At 44.3% G+C, this 26084-nt stretch overlaps 1 long non-coding RNA gene across 2 annotated transcripts in view; it reads right to left on the bottom strand.

The window, feature by feature from the left end:
• The window catches only part of LOC149975616 (uncharacterized), a 49653-nt gene extending 23834 nt beyond the window's left edge, over nucleotides 1–25819 (bottom strand). Inside the window, exons 1-2 of one of the 2 annotated variants that reach the window (XR_016488592.1) lie at nucleotides 25240–25819; nucleotides 21528–21632 (exon numbers count right to left, since the gene is read on the bottom strand). This is a non-coding gene — a long non-coding RNA (uncharacterized LOC149975616). The remainder of the gene's footprint in view (nucleotides 1–21527; nucleotides 21633–25239) is intronic. The other variant, XR_016488593.1, reaches the window with a different exon arrangement.
• Between the last annotated feature and the right edge of the window lie 265 nt (nucleotides 25820–26084).

Raw genomic sequence — 26084 nt, 5'->3', positions numbered from 1 at the left:
TCCCCACTGTCCTCCTCCTTTTCTCCCCACTGTCCTCCTCATTTCCTACCCTCTGTCCTTCCTCTTTCCTCCACTCCCTCCTTCCTCTTCCCCCCTCTGTCCTCCTCCTTTCCTCCCCTCTGTACTCCTTCTTTCCCCCCCTCTGTCCATCCTCTTTCCTCCCCTCTGTCCTAACTTTTTCCTCCCCTCTGTCCTCTTTCTTTCCCCCCCTCTGTCCTAACTCTTTCTCCCCTCTGTCCTCCTTCTTTCGTCCCTCTGTCCTCCTTCTTTCCTCCCCTCTGTCCTAACTCTTTCCTCCCCTCTGTCCTAACTCTTTTCTCCCCTCTGTCCTAACTCTTTCCTCCCCTCTGTCCTAACTCTTTCCGCCCCTCTGTCCTAACTCTTTCCTCCCCTCTGTCCTAACTCTTTCCTCCCCTCTGTCCTAACTCTTTCCTCCCCTCTGTCCTAACGCTTTTCTCCCCTCTGTCCTCCTTCTTTCCTCCCCTCTGTCCTCCTTCTTTTCTCCCCTCTGTCCTCCTTCTTTTCTCCCCTCTGTCCTCCTTTTCTCCCCTCTGTCCTCCTTTTCTCCCCTCTGTCCTCCTTCTTTTCTCCCCTCTGTCCTCCTTCTTTTCTCCCCTCTGTCCTCCTTCTTTTCTCCCCTCTGTCCTCCTTTTCTCCCCTCTGTCCTTCTTTTCTCCCCTCTGTCCTTCTTTTCTCCCCTCTGTCCTCCTTCTTTTCTCCCCTCTGTCCTAACTCTTTCCTCCCCTCTGTCCTAACTCTTTCCTCCCCTCTGTCCTACCTCTTTCCTCCCCTCTGTCCTACCTCTTTCCTCCCCTCTGTCCTACCTCTTTCCTCCCCTCTGTCCTACCTCTTTCCTCCCCTCTGTCCTCCTTCTCCCTCCCGTCTGTCCTCCTTCTCCCTCCCCTCTGTCCTACCTCTTTCCTCCCCTCTGTCCTACCTCTTTCCTCCCCTCTGTCCTCCTTCTCCCTCCCGTCTGTCCTCCTTCTCCCTCCCGTCTGTCCTCCTTCTCCCTCCCGTCTGTCCTCCTTCTTTAATCCCCTCTGTCCTCCTTCTTTAATCCCCTCTGTCCTCCTTTCCCCCCTCTGTCCTCCTTTCCCCCCTATGTCCTCCTTTCCACCCTATGTACTCCTTTCCCCCTCTGTCCTCCTTTCCCCCTCTGTCCTCCTTTCCCCCCTCTGTCCTCCTTTCCTCCCCTCTGTCCTCCTCCTTTTCTCCCCTCTGTCCTCCTTTTCTCCCCTATGTCCTCCTTCTTTCCTCCCCTCTGTCCTCCTTCTGTCCTCCCCTCTGTCCTAACTCTTTCCTCCCCCCTGTCCTAACTCTTTCCTCCCCCCTGTCATCATTTCCTCCCCTCTGTCCTCCTTTCCTCCCCTCTGTCCTCCTTCTTTCCTCCCCTCTGTCCTCCTTCTTTCCTCCCCTCTGTCCTAACTCTTTCCTACCCTCTGTCCTAACTCTTTCCTACCCTCTGTCCTCCTTTTCTCCCCTATGTCCTCCTTCTTTCCTCCCCTCTGTCCTAACTCTTTCCTCCCCCCTGTCCTAACTCTTTCCTCCCCCCTGTCCTCATTTCCTCCCCCCTGTCCTCATTTCCTCCCCTCTGTCCTCATTTCCTCCCCTCTGTCCTCCTTTTCTCCCCTCTGTCCTCCTTCTTTCCTCCCCTCTGTCCTCCTTCTTTCCTCCTCTCTGTCCTCCTTCTTTCCTCCCCTCTGTCCTCCTTCTTTCCTCCCCTCTGTCCTCCTTTCCTCCCCTCTGTCCTCCTTCTTTCCTCCCCCCTGTCCTCCTTTCCTCCCCTCTGTCCTCCTTCTTTCCTCCAATCTGTCCTTTTCTACCCTCTGTCCTAACTCTTTCCTCCCCTCTGTCCTAACTCTTTCCTCCCCTCTGTCCTAACTCTTTCCTCCCCTCTGTCCTAACTCTTTCCTCCCCTCTGTCCTAACTCTTTCCTCCCCTCTGTCCTAACTCTTTCCTCCCCTCTGTCCTAACTCTTTCCTCCCCTCTGTCCTAACTCTTTCCTCCCCTCTGTCCTAACTCTTTCCTCCCTTCTGTCCTAACTCTTTCCTCCCCTCTGTCCTAACTCTTTCCTGCCCTCTGTTCTTCCTCTTTCCTGCCCTCTGTTCTTCCTCTTTCCTGCCCTCTGTTCTTCCTCTTTCCTCCCCTCTGTTCTCCCTCTTTCCTCCCCTCTGTTCTTCCTCTTTCCTCCCCTCTGTCCTCCTTCTTTCCTCCCCTCTGTCCTCCTTTCCTCCCCTCTGTCCTCCTTTCCTCCCCTCTGTCCTCCTCCTTTCCTCCCCTCTGTCCTAACTCTTTCCTCCCCTCTGTCCTAACTCTTTCCTCCCCTCTGTCCTAACTCTTTCCTCCCCTCTGTCCTAACTCTTTCCTCCCCTCTGTCCTAACTCTTTCCTCCCCTCTGTCCTTACTCTTTCCTCCCCTCTGTCCTTACTATTTCCTCCCCTCTGTCCTAACTCTTTCCTCCCCTCTGTCCTAACTCTTTCCTCCCCTCTGTCCTAACTCTTTCCTCCCCTCTGTCCTCCTTTTCTCCCCTCTGTCCTCCTTTTCTCCCCTCTGTCCTCCTTTTCTCCCCTCTGTCCTCCTTCTTTCCTCCCCTCTGTCCTCCTTCTTTCCTCCCCTCTGTCCTCCTTCTTTCCTCCCCTCTGTCCTCCTTCTTTCCTCCCCTCTGTCCTAACTCTTTCCTCCCTTCTGTCCTAACTCTTTCCTCCCCTCTGTCCTAACTCTTTCCTCCCCTCTGTCCTAACTCTTTCCTCCCCTCGGTCCTAACTCTTTCCTCCCCTCTGTCCTAACTCTTTCCTCCCCTCTGTCCTAACTCTTTCCTCCCCTCTGTCCTTTCTCTTTCCTCCCCTCTGTTCTTCCTCTTTCCTCCCCTCTGTTCTTCCTCTTTCCTCCCCTCTGTTCTTCCTCTTTCCTCCCCTCTGTTCTTCCTCTTTCCTCCCCTCTGTCCTCCTTCTTTCCTCCCCTCTGTCCTAACGCTTTCCTCCCCTCTGTCCTAACGCTTTCCTCCCCTCTGTCCTAACTCTTTCCTCCCCTCTGTCCTTACTCTTTCCTCCCCTCTGTCCTAACTCTTTCCTCCCCTCTGTCCTCCTTCTTTCCTCTTCTCTGTCCTAACTCTTTCCTCCCCTCTGTCCTAACTCTTTCCTCCCCTCTGTCCTAACTCTTTCCTCCCCTCTGTCCTAACTCTTTCCTCCCCTCTGTCCTAACTCTTTCCTCCCCTCTGTCCTCCTTCTTTCCTCCCCTCTGTCCTCCTTCTTTCCTCCCCTGTCCTTCTTTCCTCCCATATGTTCTTCTTTCCTCCCCTCTCTCCTCCTTCTTTCCTCCCCTATGTCCTCCGTCTTTCCTCCCCTCTGTCCTCCTTTTCTCCCCTCTATCCTCTTCACTTGTAGAATGTGGCTCCATCATTTGAATATCCCTCCCTCTAACCATCCCTCCATCTATTATCCCTAAGCCGGTCTCTGATTGTAATCAGCAGTCCTGGCTCACCACATGAACTATGCAACTGTTTTCCCATGTGCTGCATTCACCATCAGCAATCAGTCACTGTTGCCTGTGTGTAAAGCTCTAACACACACACACACACACACACGGAATAATGTACACACTGACAAGCGAACACACGCATGCCCACATATGCTTTTCCATGGCAACACGCAAACCATTATGTATTGGATGTCATGTGTGATACTTTCTCTTTAGTGAGAGCCAGGTGGGTATGCAGTCACCTGTGTAATACTTTCTCTTTAGTGAGAGCCAGGTGGGTATGCAGTCACCTGTGTAATACTTTCTCTTTAGTGACAGCCAGGTGGGTATGCAGTCACCTGTGTGATACTTTCTCTTTAGTGACAGCCAGGTGGGTATGCAGTCACCTGTGTGATACTTTCTCTTTAGTGAGAGCCAGGTGGGTATGCAGTCACCTGTGTGATACTTTCTCTTTAGTGAGAGCCAGGTGGGTATGCAGTCACCTGTGTGATACTTTCTCTTTAGTGACAGCCAGGTGGGTATGCAGTCACCTGTGTGATACTTTCTCTTTAGTGACAGCCAGGTGGGTATGCAGTCACCTGTGTAATACTTTCTCTTTAGTGAGAGCCAGGTGGGTATGCAGTCACCTGTGTGATACTTTCTCTTTAGTGAGAGCCAGGTGGGTATGCAGTCACCTGTGTGATACTTTCTCTTTAGTGACAGCCAGGTGGGTATGCAGTCACCTGTGTGATAGTTTCTCTTTAGTGACAGCCAGGTGGGTATGCAGTCACCTGTGTGATACTTTCTCTTTAGTGACAGCCAGGTGGGTATGCAGTCACCTGTGTGATACTTTCTCTTTAGTGAGAGCCAGGTGGGTATGCAGTCACCTGTGTGATACTTTCTCTTTAGTGAGAGCCAGGTGGGTATGCAGTCACCTGTGTGATACTTTCTCTTTAGTGACAGCCAGGTGGGTATGCAGTCACCTGTGAAAGCCCTAAAACACTACTAGAAGTAGCTCTTGAAAGGAGTCAGTAAACATTCACTCTTTCTCAGCTTTAGCACGTAGGGACAGGTGCGTTTCATTTAACAAAACATTTGTAATAGATATTTTGTCGGAGTTTGTACCGGTATCTGTTAAGACTTTTCTCAAAGAGGACAAGTTCAAAGCAATGCCATAGAGTACAAGTGTGTTTTTTGAAGCCACCAACAACTAGACAAAAAGAAGAAACCCAGACGACTCATTGTGAAGCTGTGTCACCAAACACATCAAATAGAATATCTACAACGTATTTCAACACAACTTGTTGCTTACAGTAATGAAACATAACTATAGGAAAACAGGAGGCAATGTGTTTGTTAGTTTGTTTGTCCTCTGAGTTTGTCCTTACAGGGGTCATTTTGATTGATGGAACTTTTTTAGGGCCGAGGCAGTAGAGATTTGGGGTTTTGATGTTCAAAGATGTGCGTTGCAACAGATGTTGAGTGTCTGTCACTTAATGAACGCATCCCTGTGTCTGCTTTTATCTTGAAAAGAAGTTGGTGCTGTTGAAAATCACAGAAGCAGCCTAGAATGAACACCGAGGAGCAACTTTACTGAACAAATATATAAAACGCAACATGCAACAATTTCAACGATTTTACTGAGTTACAGTTCATATACGGAAATCAGTCAATTGAAATAAATTCATTAGGCCCTAATCTATGGATTTTACATGACTGGGCCGGTGTGCAGCCATGGGTGGGCCTGGGAGGCCATAGTCCCACCCACTCACTGGGGTGCCAGACCAGAATGAGTTTTTCCCCCACAAAAGGGTTTAATACAGACAGAAATACTCCTCAGTTTAATCAGCTGTCTGGGTGGCTGGTCTCAGACAGTCCCGATGGTGAAGAATTCTGATGTGGAGGTTCTGGGCTGGCGTGGTTACACGTGGTCTGTGGTTGTGAGGCCAGTTGGACGTCCTGCCAAATTCTCAAAAAAGAACTGAAGCTGCTTATGGTAGAGAAATTAACATTTAATTCTCTGGCAACAGCTCTGGTGGACATTCCTGCAGTCAGCATGCCAATTGCATGCTCCCGTAAAACTGGAGACATCTGTGGCATTGTGTTGTGTGACAAAACTGCACATTTTAGAGTGGCCTTTTATTGTCCCCGGCACAAGGTTCACCTGTGTAATGATCATGCCGTTTAATCAGCTTCTCCATATGCCACACCTGTCAGGTGGAAGAATTCTCTTCGCAAAGGAGAAATGCTCACTAACAGGGATGTGAACAAATTTGTGCATCAAATTTGAGGGAAAAGCTTTTTGTGCATATGGAACAGTTCTGGGATCTTTTATTTCAGCTTGTGAAATATGTGACCAATACTTTGCACGGGTTCATCACTCAAACTGGACAGTCTTATCTCAATCTCTTCATTCAAAGACTCAATCATGGACACTCTTACTGACAGTTGTGGCTGCTTTGCGTGATGTATTGTTGTTTCTACCTTCTTTCCCTTTGTGCTGTTGTCTGTGCCCAACTATGTTTGTAGCATATTGTTGTCGTGTTGTGTTGTGTTGTGTTGCGGCCATGCTGTGTTGTCATCTTAGGTCTCTCTTTATGTAGTGTTGGTCTTTCTTGTCGTGATGTTTTCTCCTATATTTTTATTTGATTTATTTTTAATCCCAGCCACCGTCCCCACAGGAGGCCTTTTGCCTTTTGGTAGGCCGTCATTGTAAAAAAGATTTTATTCCTAACTGACTTGCCAAGTTAAATAAAAAAGGTTGAATACATTTTTAAAAATGCCATGGTACCCAGGGGCTACAATATTATAAGTAGTTCTGTAATGTTGCATATTGTTGTATGGACTGTATTGACGACTTGGTTGCATTCATTAACAGACAAAATGTATCTGAGTCTCAAATTGCTATCTTGCTGGATACTATTAGACTACACACGTGGGAGAGTAGTGCACTAGTAGTGCCCTACTTTTGAGTGTAAGGCTGTAGGGCTGTGGTCTAAAGTGGTGCACTATATAGGGAATATGGTATCATTTGAGTTGCAGCCATGGTCATCACCATGATGAAAACCAGACACCACAATAAATATGAAGGACCAAAAGAATGGTCTATGAGAAACATATTAATATGTTTGCAGACTCTCTGGAATGGACTCCAATGTGTGGAAGGCTTTGGGCGTAATTAGACCTTAGATCTCTCATCACCCTCTCCTGCCCACGTCTTTTTATCCCATAATGGACTTGCTTAAGAGGCCTTTCCTTTTGCCTGGTGGTGTATAATAGGCTGGACCATAAATAAAGCACTTTGATCTGCCCACAATGGAACAATACCCTTGGGGACAATGTAGAGCGCACTTCCCTAGCTTCCTCCCCTCTCTCATCCACTTTACACACCAGCACTCACCGTGGCTGGTTGGCAATGGCGAAGGCATCACCTAGCAGTCAATGGAAATAGGAAGAGAATACATGGGAGAGTGAAGCACTATTAGGCCAACAGGGAAGATTGTGAGATAATAGTAGTGGGATAGTTGAATCTGTGTGTGTCCATTTACACATTTTTGGACCAGTGGAATAACCTTCTTGCAGGTCCAGATGGACTACAGTTTCACGCCTGTCCCAAATGGCACCCTATTCCCTTTGTAGGGCCCATAGGGGTCTGGTCAGAAGTAGTAGTGCACTATATAGGGAATAGAGTGCAATTTGTGACACAGACAATGTCCAGCTTTGCAGGAGAAGGGGTAGAATGTGATTACTATTACAACTCAACACATGCCACTTCGGTTTACAGAATTTAACAATCTAACAAAATAAGTGACAAATGGGACTCAAAAACAACCATTATTCTAGTGCTCAGGAGAGCACACATCTCAGTAATAATGCAAATGTGGCCTATTACAGTGTGTGTGTGTGTCTAGCGTATAGTGTACCCAGCAACGGATGCACGCACACATCTCATCCCACCAGTGGTGAAAAAGTACCAAAATGTCATACTGTAGTAAAAGTAAAGATACCTTCATAGAAATTGACTCAAGTAAAAGTGACCCAGTAAAATACAGTCGTGGCCAAAAGTTTTGAGAATGACACAATTATTAATTTTCACAGTCTGCTGCCTCAGTTTGTATGATGGCAATTTGCATATACTCCAGAATGTTATGAAGAGTGATTAGATGAATTGCAATTAATTGCAAAGTCCCTCTTTGCCATGCAAATGAACTGAATGTCAAAAACACATTTCCACTGCATTTCAGCCCTGCCACAAAAGGACCAGCTGACATCATGTCAGTGATTCTCTCGTTAACACAGGTGTGAGTGTTAACAAGGACAAGGCTGGAGATCACTCTGTCATGCTGATTGAGTTCAAATAACACACTAGAAGCTTCAAAAGGAGGGTGGTGCTTAGAATCATTGTTCTTCCTCTGTCAGTCATGGTTACCTGCAAGGAAACGTGCCGTCATCATTGTTTTGCACAAAAAGGGCTTCACAGGCAAGGATATTGCTGCCAGTAAGGTTGCACCTAAATCAACCATTTATCGGATCATCAAGAACTTCAAGGAGAGTGGTTCAATTGTTGTGAACAAGTCTTCAGGGCGCCCAAGAAAGTCCAGCAAGCGCCAGGACCATCTCTTAAAGTTGAATCAGCTGCAGGATCGGGGCACCACCAGAACAGCGCTTGCTCAAGAATGGCAGCAGGCAGGTGTGAGTGCATCTGCACACACAGTGAGGTGAATACTTTTGGAGGATGGCCTGGTATCAAGAAGGGCAGCAAAGATGCCACTTCTCTCCAGGAAAAACATCAGGGACAGACTGATATTCTGCAAAAGGTACAGGGATTGGACTGCTGAGGACTTGGGTAAAGTAATTTTCTCTGATGAATCCCCTTTCCAATTGTTTAGGGCATCCAGAAAAAAAGCTTGTCCGGAGAAGACAAGGTGAGTGCTACTATCTGTTCTGTGCCATTGAGAACTTGTGGTCAATCCTCAAGAGGCGGGTGGACAAACAAAAACCCACAAATTCTGACAAACTCCAAGCATTGATTATGCAAGAATGGGCTGCCATCAGTCAGGATGTGGCCCAGAAGTTAATTGACAGCATGCCAGGGCAGATTGCAGAGGTCTTGAAAAAGAAGGGTCAACACTCCAAATATTGACTCTTTGCATCAACTTCATGTAATTGTCAATAAAAGCCTTTGACACTCATGAAATGCTTGTAATTTTACTTGAGTATTCCATAGTAACATTTGACATAAATATCTAACGACACTGAAGCAGCAGACTTTGTGGAAATTAATATTTGGGTCATTCTCAAAACTTTTGGCCACGACTGTCCTACTTGCTGTCACACCCTGACCTTAAAGAGTATTTTTATTTCTCTATTTGGTTAGGTCAGGGTGTGATTTGAGTGGGCATTCTATGTTTTTTTGTTTCTTTGTTTTTGGCCGAGTGTGGTTCCCAATCAGAGGCAGCTGTCGATCGTTGTCTGTGATTGGGGATCATACTTAGGCAGCCCTTTTTCCCACATTTAGGTTGTGGGATCTTGTCTTTGTTTGTTGCATGTGTTGCACTCCGAAGCTTTACGTTTGTTGTGTTGTTTATTGCTTTTTTGGTGGAACATTTAATTTAAAAAATGCTGCACCTTGGTCCGGTCATTCTACCACTAATGACGGACGTAACACTTGCGTTAAAGTCTAAAAGTAATTGGTTTAAAATATACTCAAGTATCAAAAGTAAAAGTATAAATTATTTCAAAAATACTTAATTTTTTATTTACTGATAGCCAGAGGAACACTCCAACATTCAGGCATCCTTTACAAATGAAGCATTTGTGTTTAGTGAGTCCACCAGATCAGAGGCAGTAGGGATGACCAGGGTTGGTCTCTTGATAAGGGTGTGAATTTTACATTCAAAATGTAACGAGTACTTTTGGGTGTCAGGGCAAATGTATGGAGTAAAAAGTACATAATTTTCTTTAGGAATGTAGTAAAAGTAAAAATTGTAAAATAAATAAATAGTATGGTAAAGATACCCCTTAAGTAGTACCTCTTACTTCTACCCCCACCTTTTTTGAAAATTCTGTTAAAAATCGCGCAACTTTTCAGCGTCCTGCTACTCATGCCAGGAATATAGTATATGCATATGATTAGTATGTGTGGATAGAAAACACTCTGAAGTTTATAAAACTGGTTAAATCACGGCTGTGACTATAACAGAGCGTGTGTTTCATTGAAAAACGCAAGAAAAACTGCTCTCTGAAAGCAAAAAATAATTTCCATAAGTCACTTCCACCAGTTGTTAAAAGAGAACAGAATTTAATGGGAATTTGCCTGCACCGTCTACAAATTCCGCACGATGGCGCCATTGTACTAATTTTCAATCGAATTAATTGTTGGAAAATCCATCTGTCTGACCTCAAGTTTTCCAGTCTTCACCCGGATGCAGTTTAGGGAGAGATCAGATTGCATTGTTTTTGAAGTGAGGACCTATTGAAGAGACATCGCCCTGTAATCATTTTGATAGATTATAAACGTTTACTAATACCTAAAGTTGGATTACAAAAGGATTTCGAAGTGTTTTGTGAAAGTTTATCGTCGACTTTTTTAATTTTAAAAAATTACGCAGCGTTTAAAAACGATGAATTTTTCTGAATGACACTACTTCTATACAAAGCTATTTTGGGTATATATGGACCGATTTAAACGAAAAAAAGACCCAATAGTGATGTTTATGGGGCATATAGGAGTGCCAAGAAAGAAGCTCGTCTAAGGTAATGAATGTTTTATATTTTATTTCTGCGTTTTGGGTAGCGCCGGCTATCGCAAAATCTGTTGTTTACGTGTCGAGCTGGCATTTTGGGGGGTGCATGCTATCAGATAATAGCTTCTGATGCTTTCGCCGAAAAGCATTTTAAAAATCTGACTTGCTGGCTAGGTTCACAACGAGTGTAGCTTTAATTCAATACCCTGCTTGTGAATTTTGATCAAGGTTTGAGTTTTAACGAGTACATTTAGCATTTAGCGTAGCGCATTTGCATTTCCAGGTGCCTACTTGAGACATATGCGTCTCAAGTAGATTCAAGAAGTTAAAGTATTTTTACTTAAGTACTTTACACCACTGCATCCCACTTGCAGTCATGTTAAAACTTCTTAGGGCTGCAATCCCGTTAAATTCAAACAACAGAAAATTCCTCAAACATACATGTGTCTTATACCATTTTAAAGGTAATCTTGTTGTTAATCCCACCAAAGTGTCCAATTTCAAATAGGCTTTACAGTGAAAGCACCACAAACGATTATGTTAGGTCACCTCCAAGTCACTGAAAAATTCAGCCATTTTTCCAGCCAAAGAGTGTCACAAAATGCACAAATAGAGATAGAATTAATCACTAACCTGATGATCTTCATCAGTTGACACCCTCAGGGCTTCATGTTACACAATACATGTATGTTTTGTTTGATAAAGTGCATATTTACATTTAAAAAGTCTCAGTATACATTGGCGTGTTACGTTCACTAGTTCCAAAAACATCCGGTGATATTGCAGAGAGCCACATCATTTTACAGAAATACTCATTATAAATGTCGATGAAAATACAATTGTTAGACATGGAAATATAGATACACTTCTCCTTAATGCACCCGCTGTGTCAGATATCTTTAAAAAACTTTACGGAAAAAGCAAACCATGCAATAATCTGAGTACAGCTTTCAGACAACAAAGCAGCCAAAAGATATCCGCCATATTGGGTAGTCAACAGAAGTCAGAAATAGCATTATAAATATTCACTAAACTTTGATGATCTTCATCAGAATGCACTCCCAGGAATCCCAGTTCCACATTAAATGTTTGGTTTAGTTCGATAATGTCCATTTATGTCCAAAGAGCTACTTTTGTTAGCACGTTTTGTTAACTTTTGTTAGCACGTTTGGTAAACAAATCCAAAGTCGTTCCCTAGTTGCAGACGAAATGTCAAAAAGTTCCGTTACTGTCCGTAGAAACTTGTCAAACTAAGTATAGAATCAATCTTTAGGATATTTTTAACATAAAACGTCAATAATGTTCCAAACGGAGAATTCCTATGTCTGTAGAAAAGCAATGGAATGAGAGCTAACTCTCTCGTGACCGTGCCTCAGAGCCTGTGGCAATCTGCCAGACACCTGGCTCAAACAGCCCTTATGAGCCCTTTTGGGTGTCAGGGCAAATGTATGGAGTAAAAAGTACATAATTTTCTTTAGGAATGTAGTAAAAGTAAAAATTGTAAAATAAATAGTATGGTAAAGATACCCCTTAAGTAGTACTTAAGTAGTACTTTAAAGTATTTTTACTTAAGTACTTTACACCACTGCATCCCACTTGCAGTCATGTTAAAACTTCTTAGGGCTGCAATCCCGTTAAATTCAAACAACAGAAAATTCCTCAAACATACATGTGTCTTATACCATTTTAAAGGTAATCTTGTTGTTAATCCCACCAAAGTGTCCAATTTCAAATAGGCTTTACAGCGAAAGCACCACAAACGATTATGTTAGGTCACCTCCAAGTCACTGAAAAATTCAGCCATTTTTCCAGCCAAAGAGTGTCACAAAATGCACAAATAGAGATAGAATTAATCACTAACCTGATGATCTTCATCAGTTGACACCCTCAGGACTTCATGTTACACAATACATGTATGTTTTGTTTGATAAAGTGCATATTTATATTTAAAAAGTCTCAGTATACATTGGCGTGTTACGTTCACTAGTTCCAAAAACATCCGGTGATATTGCAGAGAGCCACATCATTTTACAGAAATACTCATTATAAATGTCGATGAAAATACAATTGTTAGACATGGAAATATAGATACACTTCTCCTTAATGCACCCGCTGTGTCAGATATCTTTAAAAAACTTTACGGAAAAAGCAAACCATGCAATAATCTGAGTACAGCTTTCAGACAACAAAGCAGCCAAAAGATATCCGCCATATTGGGTAGTCAACAGAAGTCAGAAATAGCATTATAAATATTCACTAAACTTTGATGATCTTCATCAGAATGCACTCCCAGGAATCCCAGTTCCACATTAAATGTTTGGTTTAGTTCGATAATGTCCATTTATGTCCAAAGAGCTACTTTTGTTAGCACGTTTGGTAAACAAATCCAAAGTCGTTCCCTAGTTGCAGACGAAATGTCAAAAAGTTCCGTTACTGTCCGTAGAAACTTGTCAAACTAAGTATAGAATCAATCTTTAGGATATTTTTTACATAAAACGTCAATAACGTTCCAAACGGAGAATTCCTATGTCTGTAGAAAAGCAATGGAATGAGAGCTAACTCTCTCGTGACCGCGCCTCAGAGCCTGTGGCAATCTGCCAGACACCTGGCTCAAACAGCCCTTATGAGCCCCCACTTCACAGTAGAATCCTCAAACAAGTTTCTAAAGACGGTTGACATCCAGTGGAAGCCTTAGGAAGTGCAACATAACCAATATCCCACTGTGTATTCAATAGGGGCTGGGTTGAAAATCGACCAACCTCAGATTTCCCACTTCCTGTTTGGATTTCTTCTCAGGTTTTTGCCTGCCATATGAGTTCTGTTATACTCACAGACATCATTCAAACCGTTTTAGAAACTTCAGAGTGTTTTCTATGAAAATACTAATAATACTGTGCATATAGTAGCAGCTAGGACTGAGGAGCAGGCCATTTTCTCTGGTCACCTCAATAGTTCCCCTGCAGCCATAAGAAGTTTTAAGGCTGTGTGCCCTGCATCCTTTTATTTTACACCAGCGAGAGGAGACAGTGGGCGAGATGAGGTGTGTGTGTGTACTGAAGTGGAAAGGCCTATGGCGACGTGATGAGCACCACTGTACGGACGGACGGACAGAGAACGTGTTATCTAGTGAAAGTGAGGGAGAGAGATCATATAAGCAGATAGAGAGTAGAGAGAGAGAAATAGAGAGAGAGAACATGCTCTGTACAGTGGAGTGGACACCTGCCTGTTGGGCCTGGCTGACCCCAGCTGCTAATGAATCAAGATCCAAAACACAGCCAAATAGCAGGAATGCTCGTTAAGCCAACCACTAAAGGAACATAAGCACAGTAAGCACAGTCTTAATGTGATGACTTAAGTTGATTGAATTTCCCCTGAGAAATAAAATGCTATGGCGACAACAAGACCACAGGGTATTAAATAGATAGGCTACAACACCAACACGACATTACATACAACACACCACAGGGTAAGGCATGTATACATATCTTACAGGGAATAACACATAAGTAAACACAACAGGGGTAGATGGTTACTAGGCTACATGCAAAACACGAATAAAGCCTGTGTGTGGATGTGAGCTTTCCTTTATTAATGAGCTGAGACACTGGGTCAGGTATGCTGGTAAACACCCAGCAGAAGCCTTTCATTGGCTGTCTGCCTCTGTCTGTACTGTTATTGTCACAAACTATGGAAAAATAAGAGAGGAGAGAGAGATGGAGGGAGGGGGAATGGAGGGAGAGAGAGAGAAAAGGGAGTGGAAAGATAATATGGTGAAGGAATGGGGAGAGAGAGAGAGATTTCTCTAGTTTGGCTATCAAGGTGGAGATAAGAGCGGAGTTTGGAAGAGGAGGACAGGAGAGAGAGAGAGATTTCTCTAGTTTGGCTATCAGGGTGGAGATAAGAGCGGAGTTTGGAAGAGGAGGACAGGAGAGAGAGAGAGATTTCTCTAGTTTGGCTATCAGGGTGGAGATAAGAGCGGAGTTTGGAAGAGGAGGACTGGCGAGAGAGAGCGATTTCTCTAGTTTGGCTATCAGGGTGGAGATAAGAGCGGAGTTTGGAAGAGGAGGACAGGAAAGAGAGAGAGATTTCTCTAGTTTGGCTATCAAGGTGGAGATAAGAGCGGAGTTTGGAAGAGGCGGACAGGAGAGAGAGAGATTTCTCTAGTTTGGCTATCAGGGTGGAGATAAGAGCGGAGTTTGGAAGAGGAGGACAGGAGAGAGAGAGAGATTTCTCTAGTTTGGCTATCAAGGTGGAGATAAGAGCGGAGTTTGGAAGAGGAGGACAGGAGAGAGAGAGAGATTTCTCTAGTTTGGCTATCAGGGTGGAGATAAGAGCGGAGTTTGGAAGAGGAGGACAGGAGAGAGAGAGAGATTTCTCTAGTTTGGCTATCAGGGTGGAGATAAGAGCGGAGTTTGGAAGAGGAGGACTGGCGAGAGAGAGCGATTTCTCTAGTTTGGCTATCAGGGTGGAGATAAGAGCGGAGTTTGGAAGAGGAGGACAGGAAAGAGAGAGAGATTTCTCTAGTTTGGCTATCAAGGTGGAGATAAGAGCGGAGTTTGGAAGAGGCGGACAGGAGAGAGAGAGAGATCTCTCTAGTTTGGCTATCAGGGTGGAGATAAGAGCGGAGTTTGGAAGAGGAGGACAGGAGAGAGAGAGAGATTTCTCTAGTTTGGCTATAAGGGTGGAGCTAAGAGCGGAGTTTGGAAGAGGAGGACAGGAGAGAGAGAGGGATTTCTCTAGTTTGGCTATCAGGGTGGAGATAAGAGCGGAGTTTTGAAGAGGAGGAGAGGAAAGAGAGAGAGAGATTTCTCTAGTTTGGCTATCAAGGTGGAGATAAGAGCGAAGTTTGGAAGAGAAGCTGAGTAATCGGTGGAGAAGGGCCTTGGTCAGGGAGGTGACCGAGAACCTGATGGTCACTCTGACAGAGCTCCAGAGGAAATTAGCTCTGTGGAGATTGTATAACCTTACAGAAGGACAACCATATCTGCAGCACTCCACCAATTAGGCCTTTATGGTAGAGTGGCCACTCCTCAGTTAAAGGCACATGACAGCCCACTTGGAGTTTGCAAAAGGCACCTAAAGGACTCTATAAGACCATGAGAAACAAGATTCTCTCGTCTGATGAAATCAAGATTTAACTTTTTGGCCTGAATCCCAAGCGTCACGTCTGGAGGAAACCTGGCACCATTCCTACAGTGAAGCATGGTGGAGGCATCATCATGCTGTGGGGATGTTTTTCAGCGGCAGGGAAGGGGAGACTAGTCAGGATCGAGGGAAAGATGAACGGAGCAAAGTACAGAGACATCCTTGATGAAAAGCTCAGGACCTCAGACTGGGGTAAAAGGTTACCTTACAACAGGACATCGACCCTAAGCACACAGCCAAGACAATGCAGGAGTGGCTTCGGGACAAGTCTCTGATTGTCTTTGAGTGGTCCAGCCAGAGCCCGGACTTGAACACGATCGGACATCTCTCGAGAGACCTGAAAATAGCTGTGCAATCCAACCTGGCAATCCAACCTGACAGACCTTGAGATGATCTGCAGAGAAGAATGGGAGAAACTCCCCAAATACAGTTGTACCAAGTTTGTAGCGTCATACCCCCCAAAAACATGAGGTTCTAATCACTGTCAAAGGTGATTCAACAAAGTACTGAGTAAAGTACATTTCCATTGTTTTTATTTTTTATAAATTGCAAACATTTTAAAAATCTGTTTTTGCTTAATCATTATGCAGTATTGTGTGTAGATTGATGAGGATTTTAATTATTTTAATACATTTTAGAATAATGCTGTAATGTAACAAAATGTGGAAAAAGTCAAGGGGTCTGAATACTTTCCGAATGCACTTTATCATAGCAGAGAAACAGAGATAAGATGGTGCCGGAGAACAAGGCTGATGTTTTATGTATTCCTAACCAATTTTATTTTTTTGTTCACTTCTTTGCGTTGTTTGTAACTTATTTTGTACATAATGCTGCTGCTACCTCGCCACGGACTGGCAGAATACTTGTTTTCCTTTAACGAGTCCAACGTGAATGACATACTGCTTCCCCAGGAACAGGCCCAGATCCCAGTCATTTGCATGAAGAGAAGGAGGAGAAAAACGGGCCAGAGGGCGGGCGGGCTGCCTTCTGAGAATTCATAGGCGACTGAATAAACCCCCACTTCCTTCCATTATAAAAGCAAATGTGCAATCTTTGGAAAATAAAATTGATAACCTACGCGGAAGATTAAACTACCAACGAGACATTCACAATTGAAATATCTTATGCTTCATGGAGTCGTGCCTGAACGACAAAATTATCAACATACAGATGGCCGGTTATACACTGTCCCGGCAGAACAGAACAGCAGCGTCTGGTAAGACAAGGGGCGACAGACTATGTACTTTTGTAAATAACAGCTGGTGCATGATATCTAAGGAAGTTTTGAGGTTTTGCTGGCCTGAGATTTTGCTCGCTTGAGGTAGAGTATCTCATGATAAGCTGTAGACCACACTATCTACCCAGAGTGTTTTCATCTGTATTTTTTGAACATACCACCACAGACTGATGCTGGCACTAAGACCGCACTGAATTCCACCATGAGCAAAAAGGAAAACTCTCACTCAGAGCTGGCGCTCCTAGTAGCCGAGGGACTTTAATGCGGGGAAACTTAATTCCGCCTTACCAAATTTCTATCAGCATGTTAAAACTTACCCATCCCGGATCCGGGAGGATTGTCATCAACTACACTAATTAGCACAGCGCAACGGTCAAAAAATATTACTAGAAAATATAGAAATATAGTGAAACACAGCTTAGCCTTTTGTTAATCACCCTGTCATCTCAGATTTTGAAATTATGCTTTACAGCCAAAGCAAGACAAGCGTTTGTGTAAGTTTATCGATAGCCTAGCATAGCATTATGTCCAGCTAGCAGCAGGAAGCTTGGTCACGAAAATTAGAAAAGCAATCAAATTAAATCGTTTACTTTTGATGAGCTTCGGATGTTTTCACTCACGAGACTCCCAGTTAGACAGCAAATGTTCCTTTTGTTCCATAAAGATTATTTTTATAGCCGAAATACCTCCGTTTCTTGTCCACGTTTTGTTGAGAAATCCACCGGAAATTGCGGTCACGACAACTCCAAATTAAATCCATAATATCGACAGAAACATGGCAAACGTTTATTATAAACAATCCTCAAGGTGTTTTTCAAATATCTATTCGATAATATATCAACCGGGACAATTGGCTTTTCAGTAGGAGCGAGAGGAACAATGGCCGCCTTTGTCTATTACGCACAAATCACTCTGACAGCCACCACCAAAATGAAAGCCTGAAACTATGTCTAGTGGCTGTAGACACATTAGGGAAGCCATAGAAAAAAGGAATCTGGTTGATATCCCTTTCAATGGGCAATAGGGATGCATAGAAAGACAGGGGTTTCAAAATAAGAGTCACTTCCTGATTGGATTTTTCTCAGGCTTTCGACTACAATATCAGTTCTCTTATACTCACAGAAATCTGGACCACCTTTATTCCAAACAGAGACGCATACAAAGCTCTCCCTCGCCCTCCATTTGGCAAATCTGACCATAATTCCATTCTCCTGATTCCTGCTTACAAGCAAAAATTAAACCAGGAAGCACCAGTGACTCGGCCTATAAAAAAGTGGTCAGATAAAGCAGATACTAAGCTACAGGACTGTTTTGCTAGCACAGACTGGAATACGTTCCGGGATTCCTCCGATGGCATTGAGGAGTACACCACATCAGTCATTGGCTTCATCAATAAATGCATTGATGACGTCATCCCCACAGTGTCCGCATGTACATACCTGTCACGAGAATTATGTTCTCAATGTTCATAAACGCAATTCAATTTACTACTCAGCCTGAAGCCCAGAATTGGTGAGAAACTGGTTGAAATGAATCAGAGAAGGCCCAGCTACGATAGTCAGAACGTTTATTTACGAGAGCGCTCCTCTGTTGTACAAGACAATTCATTTTATACTGGCTTCTCACGCACACACATTCACTAACATTAGCACACAATGTCCTGCTACCCAGCAGACAAAGATTAGGGGAATCCGTGACTTACTCCCCATCCTTCCTCAAGATAGGGAGACCCTGGGAAGTACTCTCAGTGGCCCCAGCCAAGGTTGGCACCGAATCTTGCTCAGACAGTCTGTTTTTAAGATACTATAACAGACATAACCTACACACACGGATGTATAATTCTACTGACTAAAACCACACACACCATTAGAATAATCTCATGATTCTAATCATCATGATTCTAATCAATTTCATACAATCATATGGTTTCAGGGTGGAATATTCTATCTAATCATTCACATTATCAAATAAAGGCCATTATCACTACCCCAACCAGAAGCCATGGATTACAGGCAACATCCGCACTGAGCTAAAGGCTAGAGCTGCCGCTTTCAAGGAGCGGGACTCCAACCAGGAAGCTTATAAGAAATCCCACTATCTTCTCCGACGAACCATCAAATAGGCAAAGTGTCAATACAGGGCTAAGAACGAATCGTACTACACCGGCTCTGACGCTTGTCGAATGTGCCAGTGCTTGCAAACCATTACAGACCACAAAGGGAAGCACAGCCAGGAGCTGCCCAGTGACACAAGCCTACCAGACGAGCTAAACTACTTCTATGCTTGCTTCGAGGCAAATAACACTGAAACATGCATGAGAGCCCCAGCTGTTCCGGAAGACTGTGTGATCACGCTCTCCGCAGCCGATGTAAGACCTTTAAACAGGTCAACATTCACAAGGCCGCAGGGCCAGACGGATTACCAGGAAGTGTACTCTGAGCATGCGCTGACCAACTGGCAAGTGTATTCACTGACATTTTCAACCTACCCCTGTCCGAGTCTGTAATACCAACATGTTTCAAGCAGACCACCATTGTCCCTGTGCCCAAGAACACTAAGAACACTACTTACCTAAATAACTACCGACCAGTAGCAGTCACGTCTGTAGCCATGAAGTGCTTTGAAAGGCTGGTTATGGCTCACAACACCATTATCCCAGAAACCCTAGACCCACTCCAATTTGCATACCGCCCCAACAGATCTACAGATGATGCAATCTCTATTGCACATCACACTGCCCTTTCCCACCTGGACAAAAGGAACACCTATGTGAAAATGCTATTCATTGACTACAGCTCAGAGTTCAACACCATAGCGCCCTCAAAACTCATCAGTAAGCTAAGAACCCTAGGACTAAACACTTCCCTCTCCAACTGGATCCTGGACTTCCTGACGGGCCGCCCCCAGGTTGTAAGGGTAGGTAACAACACATCCACCATGCTGATCCTCAACATTGGGGCCCCTCAGGGGTGCGTGCTTAGTCCCCTCCTATACTCCCTGTTCACCCATGACCGCATGGCCAAACACGACTCCAACACCATCATTAAGTTTGCCGATGACACAATAGTGATAGGCCTGATCACCGACCACAATGAGATCACCTATAGGGAGGAGGTCAGAGACCTGGCCGTGTTGTGCCAGGACAATAACCTCTCATTCAACGTGATCAAGACAAAGGAGATGATTGTGGACTACAGGAAAAAGAGGACCACGCATGCCCCCATTTTCATTGATGGGGCTGTAGTTGAGCAGGTTGAGAGCTTCAAGTTCCTTGGTGTCCACATTACCAACAAACTAACATACAAACACACCAAGACAGTCATTAATAGGGCACGACAAAACCTATTCCCCCTCAGGAGACTGAAAATATTTGGCATGGGTCCTCAGATCTGCAAAAGGTTCTACAACTGCACGATCGAGAGCACTGGTTTATCACTGCCTGTTATGGCAACTGCTCGGCCTGCGACCGCAAGGCACTACAGAGGGTAGTGCATATGGCCCAGAACATCACTGGGGCCAAGCTTCCTGCCATCCAGGACCTCTACACCAGGCTGTGTCAGAGGAAGGCCCTAAAAATTGTACCGGAGTGCCAAGTCTAGGTCCAAGTGGCTTCTAAACAGCTTCTACCCCCAAGCAATAAGAATCCTGAACATCTAATCAAATGGCTACACAGAATATTTGTATTCCACAACCCCCCCCCCCCCCCCCCCTCGATTACACTGCTGCTACTGCATTGTTGGTTAGAGGCTCGACACTAAGCATTTCACTGTTGAATTCGGCGCATGTGACTAATAAGAGAGAGAGAGACAGAGAGAGACAGAGAGACAGCGAGAGAGAGAGGGAGAGACAGCGAGAGACAGCGAGAGAGAGAGAGACAGTGAGAGAGACAGCGAGAGAGAGAGAGAGACAGCGAGAGAGAGAGAGAGAGAGACAGCGAGAGAGAGAGAGAGACAGTGAGAGAGAGAGAGAGAGACAGAGAGACAGAGAGAAGAGAGAGAGAGACAGCGAGAGAGAGAGAGAGAGAGAGAGAGAGAGAGAGAGAGAGAGAGAGAGAGCGAGAGAGAGAGAGAGAGAGAGACAGCGAGAGAGAGAGAGAGAGAGGCAGCGAGAGAGAGAGAGAGAGACAGCGAGAGAGACAGCGAGAGAGACAGCGAGAGAGAGAGAGAGAGAGAGAGAGAGAGACAGCGAGAGAGAGAGAGAGAGACAGCGAGAGAGAGAGAGAGAGACAGCGAGAGAGAGAGAGACAGCGAGAGAGAGAGAGAGAGAGAGAGAGACAGAGAGAGACAGCGAGAGAGAGAGAGAGAGAGAGAGAGAGAGAGAGAGAGAGAGAGGGAGAGAGAGAGAGAGACAGCGAGAGAGACAGCGAGAGAGAGAGAGAGAGAGACAGCGAGAGAGAGAGAGAGAGAGAGAGAGAGAGAGAGAGAGAGAGAGAGGGAGAGAGAGAGAGAGAGAGAGAGAGACAGCGAGAGAGACAGCGAGAGAGACAGCGAGAGAGACAGACAGGCAGTGTGCCTGAGACAATAATTTACCGTCAGCATTGTCTACTTCTCCAAGCATGGACACATGGGGAAAATGCAGCTGAAAATTGTTCCTGTTAAATTATTTATAGGGTAATGATTTAAAACAAATCATTTTTTGCTTTCTTTTCTGTTCATTTTCAAGAAATGTTTTTGGTTATGGTTAATAATTCTACAAACAACAACAAATGAATATCCTTGTTTACTAGTCTGGATAACAGGTGCATAGGCGACAACAGTAATCTACTCCTACAGAATATTTTTTCTTCAACTGATATTCCACAAGGTATAAACTGTGGACACTTCACTGAACCATCAACAGGCCTTATGTTACAGCCTAATCTAAATGGGTGATCATTTACTTCCAGGCAGGCTTGACTGCTGAATGCTAACATCGCTGTGAATACAATGGTGAGTATGACTCACCAGATTGGCACTGTCCACAGTGCTGCCAGTGGTAATGGAATCCCTCATCCTTGCTCCTGTGTTTCACTGGAACACTCATTCATTCTCATGTGCTGCTACCGCCATCTAAAGGACACAAGACAAGTTGCATATCGTAAATTATTCTGCCACTTATGATTTTGCTTTTTTAGGACATGAAAAGACAAGATAAGCTTAAAAAACATATAAACTCAGCAAAAAAAGAAACGTCCTCTCACTGTCAACTGTGTTTATTTTCAGCAGACTTAACATGTGTAAATATTTGTATGAACATAAGATTCAACAAGTTCCACAGACATGTGACTAACAGAAATGGAAGAATGTGTCCCTGAACAAAGGGGGGGGGGGTCAAAATCAAAAGTAACATTCAGTATCTGGTGTGTCCACCAGCAGCATTAAATACTGCAGTGCATCTCCTCCTCACAGACTGCACCAGATTTGCCAGTTCTTGCTGTGAGATGTCACCCCACTCTTCTACCAAGGCACCTGCAAGTTCCTGGGGGAATGGCCCTAAACCTCACCCTTCGATCCAACAGGTCCCATGCGTGCTCAATGGGATTGAGATCAGGGCTCTTTGCTGGCCATGACAGAACACTGACACTCCAGCATGACACTGACACTGACATTGCAGGAAATCACGCACAGAGCGAGCAGTATGGCTGGTGGCATTGTCATGCCGGAGGATCATGTCAGGAAGAGCCTGCAGGAAGAGTACCACATGAGGAAGGATGTCTTCCCTGTAAAGCACAGCATTGAGATTAGCCTGCAATGACAACAAGCTCAGTCCGATGATGCTGTGACACACCGCCCCAGACCATGACGGACCCTCCACCTCCAAATCGATCCCACTCCAGAGTACAGGCCACAGTGTAACACTCATTCCTTTGACGATAAACGCGAATTCGACCATCACCATCACACTTTTTGCCAGTCCTGTCCAGTGACAGTGGGTTTGTTCCCATAGGCGACGTTGTTGCCGGTGATGTCTGGTGAGGACCTGCCTTACAACAGGCCTTTACAAGCCCTCAGTCCAGCCTCTCTCAGCCTATTGCGAACAGTCTGAGCACTGATGGAGGGATTTTGCATTCCTGGTGTAACTTGGGCAGTTGTTGTTGCCATCCTGTACCTGTCCTGCAGGTGTGATGTTCGGATGTACCAATTCTGTGCAGATGCACGATCAGCTGTCCGTCCTGTCTCCCTGTAGCGCTGTCTTAGGCGTCTCACAGTACGAACATTGCAATTTATTGACCTGGCCACATCTGCAGTCCTCATGCCTCCTTGCAGCATGCCTAAGGCACGTAGATGAGCATGTTCATTAATTGTTTATGGTTCATTGAACAAGCATGGGAAACAGTGCTTAAACCCTTTACAATGAAGATCTGTGAAGTTATTTGGATTTTTAAGACAGGGTCCTGAAAATGGGACATTTTGAAAAACATGAGTTTATTTCGGGGTTTTTTCTCTTTCCTGAGATAAAAATAGTTGTTTGCATTATAATCTTGTGATGCTTTTTTTAAATAATATTTTTTTCATATTCAAAAGGTATTATATATCTCAAATAAAATAAAGCAGTATTTGTCACACGCGCTGAATACAACAGGTTTAAACCTTACCGTGAAATGCTTACTTTCAAGCCCTTAACCAACAATGCAGTTCAAGAAAGAGTTACTAAAAAAAATAAAAAAATAAAAAAAGGTAGAATTAAAATTAAAAGTAACACAATAAAATTAACGGGGCTATATATAGGGGGTACAGGTTAGTCGAAGGTACAGGTTAGTCGAGTTATTTTGTACATGTACAGTAGGTAGGGGTAAAGTGACTATACATAGATAATAAACAGCGAGCAGCAGAAGTGTAAAAACAAAGGGGGTAGGGGGGTGTCAATGTAAATAGTCCAGGTGGCCATTTGATTCATTGTTCAGCAGTCTTACAGCTTGGGGGTAGAAGCTATTAAGGAGCCTTTTGGTCCTAGACTTAGCGCTCTGGTACCACTTGCTGTGCGCTAGCAGAGATAACAGTCTATGACATGGGTGAACGTCATCTTTGACAATTTTTGGGGCCTTCCTTTGAAACCGCCTAATATATAGGTCCTGGAAGGTAGGAAGCTTGGCCCCAGTGATGTACTGGGCTGTACGCACTACCCTCCGTAACGCCTTACAGTCAGATGCCGAGCAGTTGCCATACCAGGCGGTGAAGCAACCAGTCAGGATGCTCTCGATGGTGCAGCTGTAGAACTTTTTGAGGATCTGGGGACCCATGCCAAATCTTTTCAGGCTCCTGAGGGGGAAAAGTTGTTGTTGTGCCCTTTTCACGACTGTCTTGCTGTGTTTGGACCATGATAGTTGGTTGGTGATGTGGACACCAAGGAACTTGAAACTCTCAACCTGCTCCACTACAGCCCCGTCGATCTTAACGGGGGCCTGTTCGGCCGGCGTTTTCCTGTATTCCACGATCAGCTCCTTTGTCTTATTCACATTGAGGGGAAAGGTTGTGGTCCTGGCACAACACTGCCAGGTCTCTGACCTCCCTATAGGTTGTCTCATTGTTGTCGGTGATCAGGCCTATCATTGTTGTGTCGTCAGCAAACTTAATGATGGTGTTGGAGTCGTGTTTGGACACGCAGTCATGGGTGAACAGGGAGTATAGGAGGGGACTAAGCACGCACCCCTGAGGGGCCCCAGTGTTGAGGATCAGCGTGGCAGATGTGTTGTTGCCTACCCTTACCATATGGGGGCGGCCGGTCAGGAAGTCCATATATTTTTATTTTTTTATGTTTTCACCAGCCCAAATTCATAAGGCCAGCAGGGTTCCATGACCAAACTACTAGTCCTATTGATACATACGGCAATTCACCTCAGGACAAACTCATAGTCCTATTGATACATGTGGAATTTACCTCAGGACAAACTCCAAGTCCTATTTATACATATGGTAATTTACCTCAGGAAAAACTCCTAGTCCTATTGAGGCATATGGTAATTTGCTGTGCAACAGACCTGTTCCCATTAACCTGTCTACGATACTGGTTCCCAATTGGGAATCAACCCTCCCACGTTCAGCTGAAACGGTGGCGCATGGAACGCAATAATATTCTTAAAAATATTTAACCTCCACACATTAACAAGTCCAATAGCTCAAATGAAAGATAAACACCTTGTTCATCTAGCCAGCAAGTCAGATTTCTAAAATGTTTTACGGCGAAAACATAGCACATATATATGTAAAACCACCACCAGACACAGCTCATTTCAATAGCCAAAACATGCAATCAACAAACGCAGGATTAAAAAATAAATCGCTCACTAACCTTTTGAAAATCTTCATCAGATGACAGTAATATGACATATTACACAGTACATTTTTTTTTTTTTCAATAATATGCCATTTATATCCATAAATGTCCATTTACAGTGAGTTCACCTTCAGAAATTACTCAAAAATGCCCGCAGGAAATCTATGTAGCGCGGCAAGATAACGTAAATAGACATCATAAACTTTGACTAAATATACATGTTCTACATATAGTTAGAAAGATACACTGCTTCTTTATGCAACCGCTGTGTTAGATTTATTTTTAACGTTACAGAAATCGCACACTATTCCATATGCTGAGACAGCGCTCAGTTCCAAGCTACATTTCCACGTAATGTTGGAGTCAACAGAAAGACAGATTTAAGCATAAATATTCCCTTACCTTCGATGGTCTTCGTTCAGAATGTTCTGGAAGGCTTCATACTTACCCAATACATCGTTTGGTTTCAAGTCTTGCGTCTTTGTATTAGCTACTGCTAATAACATCAGCTGAAATGCACCCAAAACGTCCTCTGGTCCGGAAAAGTTGCGCATCAAAACTTCAAAATTACATATTATATGTCGACTAAACAGGTCAAACTAAGTGCAGAAGCAAGCTTTATGATGTTTTAGACACGCAAAACAAACTTCAATTCAATCGGCCATCGTCTGCTCTTCTCTTGAGTGCTGGAACAAAGGAATGGCTGGGACCAATTCGCGCCCATACGCACAGCCTATTCTCTCGTGGCACGCACTAATTTCACTCCCATAGGGTCAATTCTCGCGGGATTTGAACGATTCAAAGCTCTAATGAAAGAGGACATCTAGCGGAAGAGATAGAAAGTGTCCCCAGAATCATAACTGGTTGGGAAGGGTGGGGGCCATGACGTCAAAGTTGCTCCAACTTTCATGGCCACAAAAACTAGTTTGGAAGAATGCCTGCCCTGTGAGTTCTGCTATACTTACAGACATAATTCCAACGGTTTTAGAATCTTTAGAGTGTTTTCTATAATAATAATATCCAATAATTTATTTGCATATATTAGCAATTTTTGACAGATTTTTTTTCCAGTTTACTAGGGGTACCCAATCTCTCCAAAGGGGGCGTATGTCTGCCATATCCTTAACAGGTAAATTGATGTCAGCTTGGGTTCTGCTGTTGACATTTTATGTGGTTTAAAGCAATATGCAACTAAATGTAAATGGAATCAAAAAGGATATAATGGGTTTAAAGGGGAGGTGATCTAT

The sequence above is a fragment of the Oncorhynchus mykiss genome, chromosome 18 (assembly GCF_057628025.1).
Source record: "Oncorhynchus mykiss isolate SJ-2025 chromosome 18, ASM5762802v1, whole genome shotgun sequence".
In the NCBI taxonomy this organism is placed as follows: domain Eukaryota; kingdom Metazoa; phylum Chordata; class Actinopteri; order Salmoniformes; family Salmonidae; genus Oncorhynchus; species Oncorhynchus mykiss.
The sequence above is the reverse complement of the archived record's forward strand: the minus strand, read 5'-3'. Positions and strand labels throughout refer to the sequence as shown.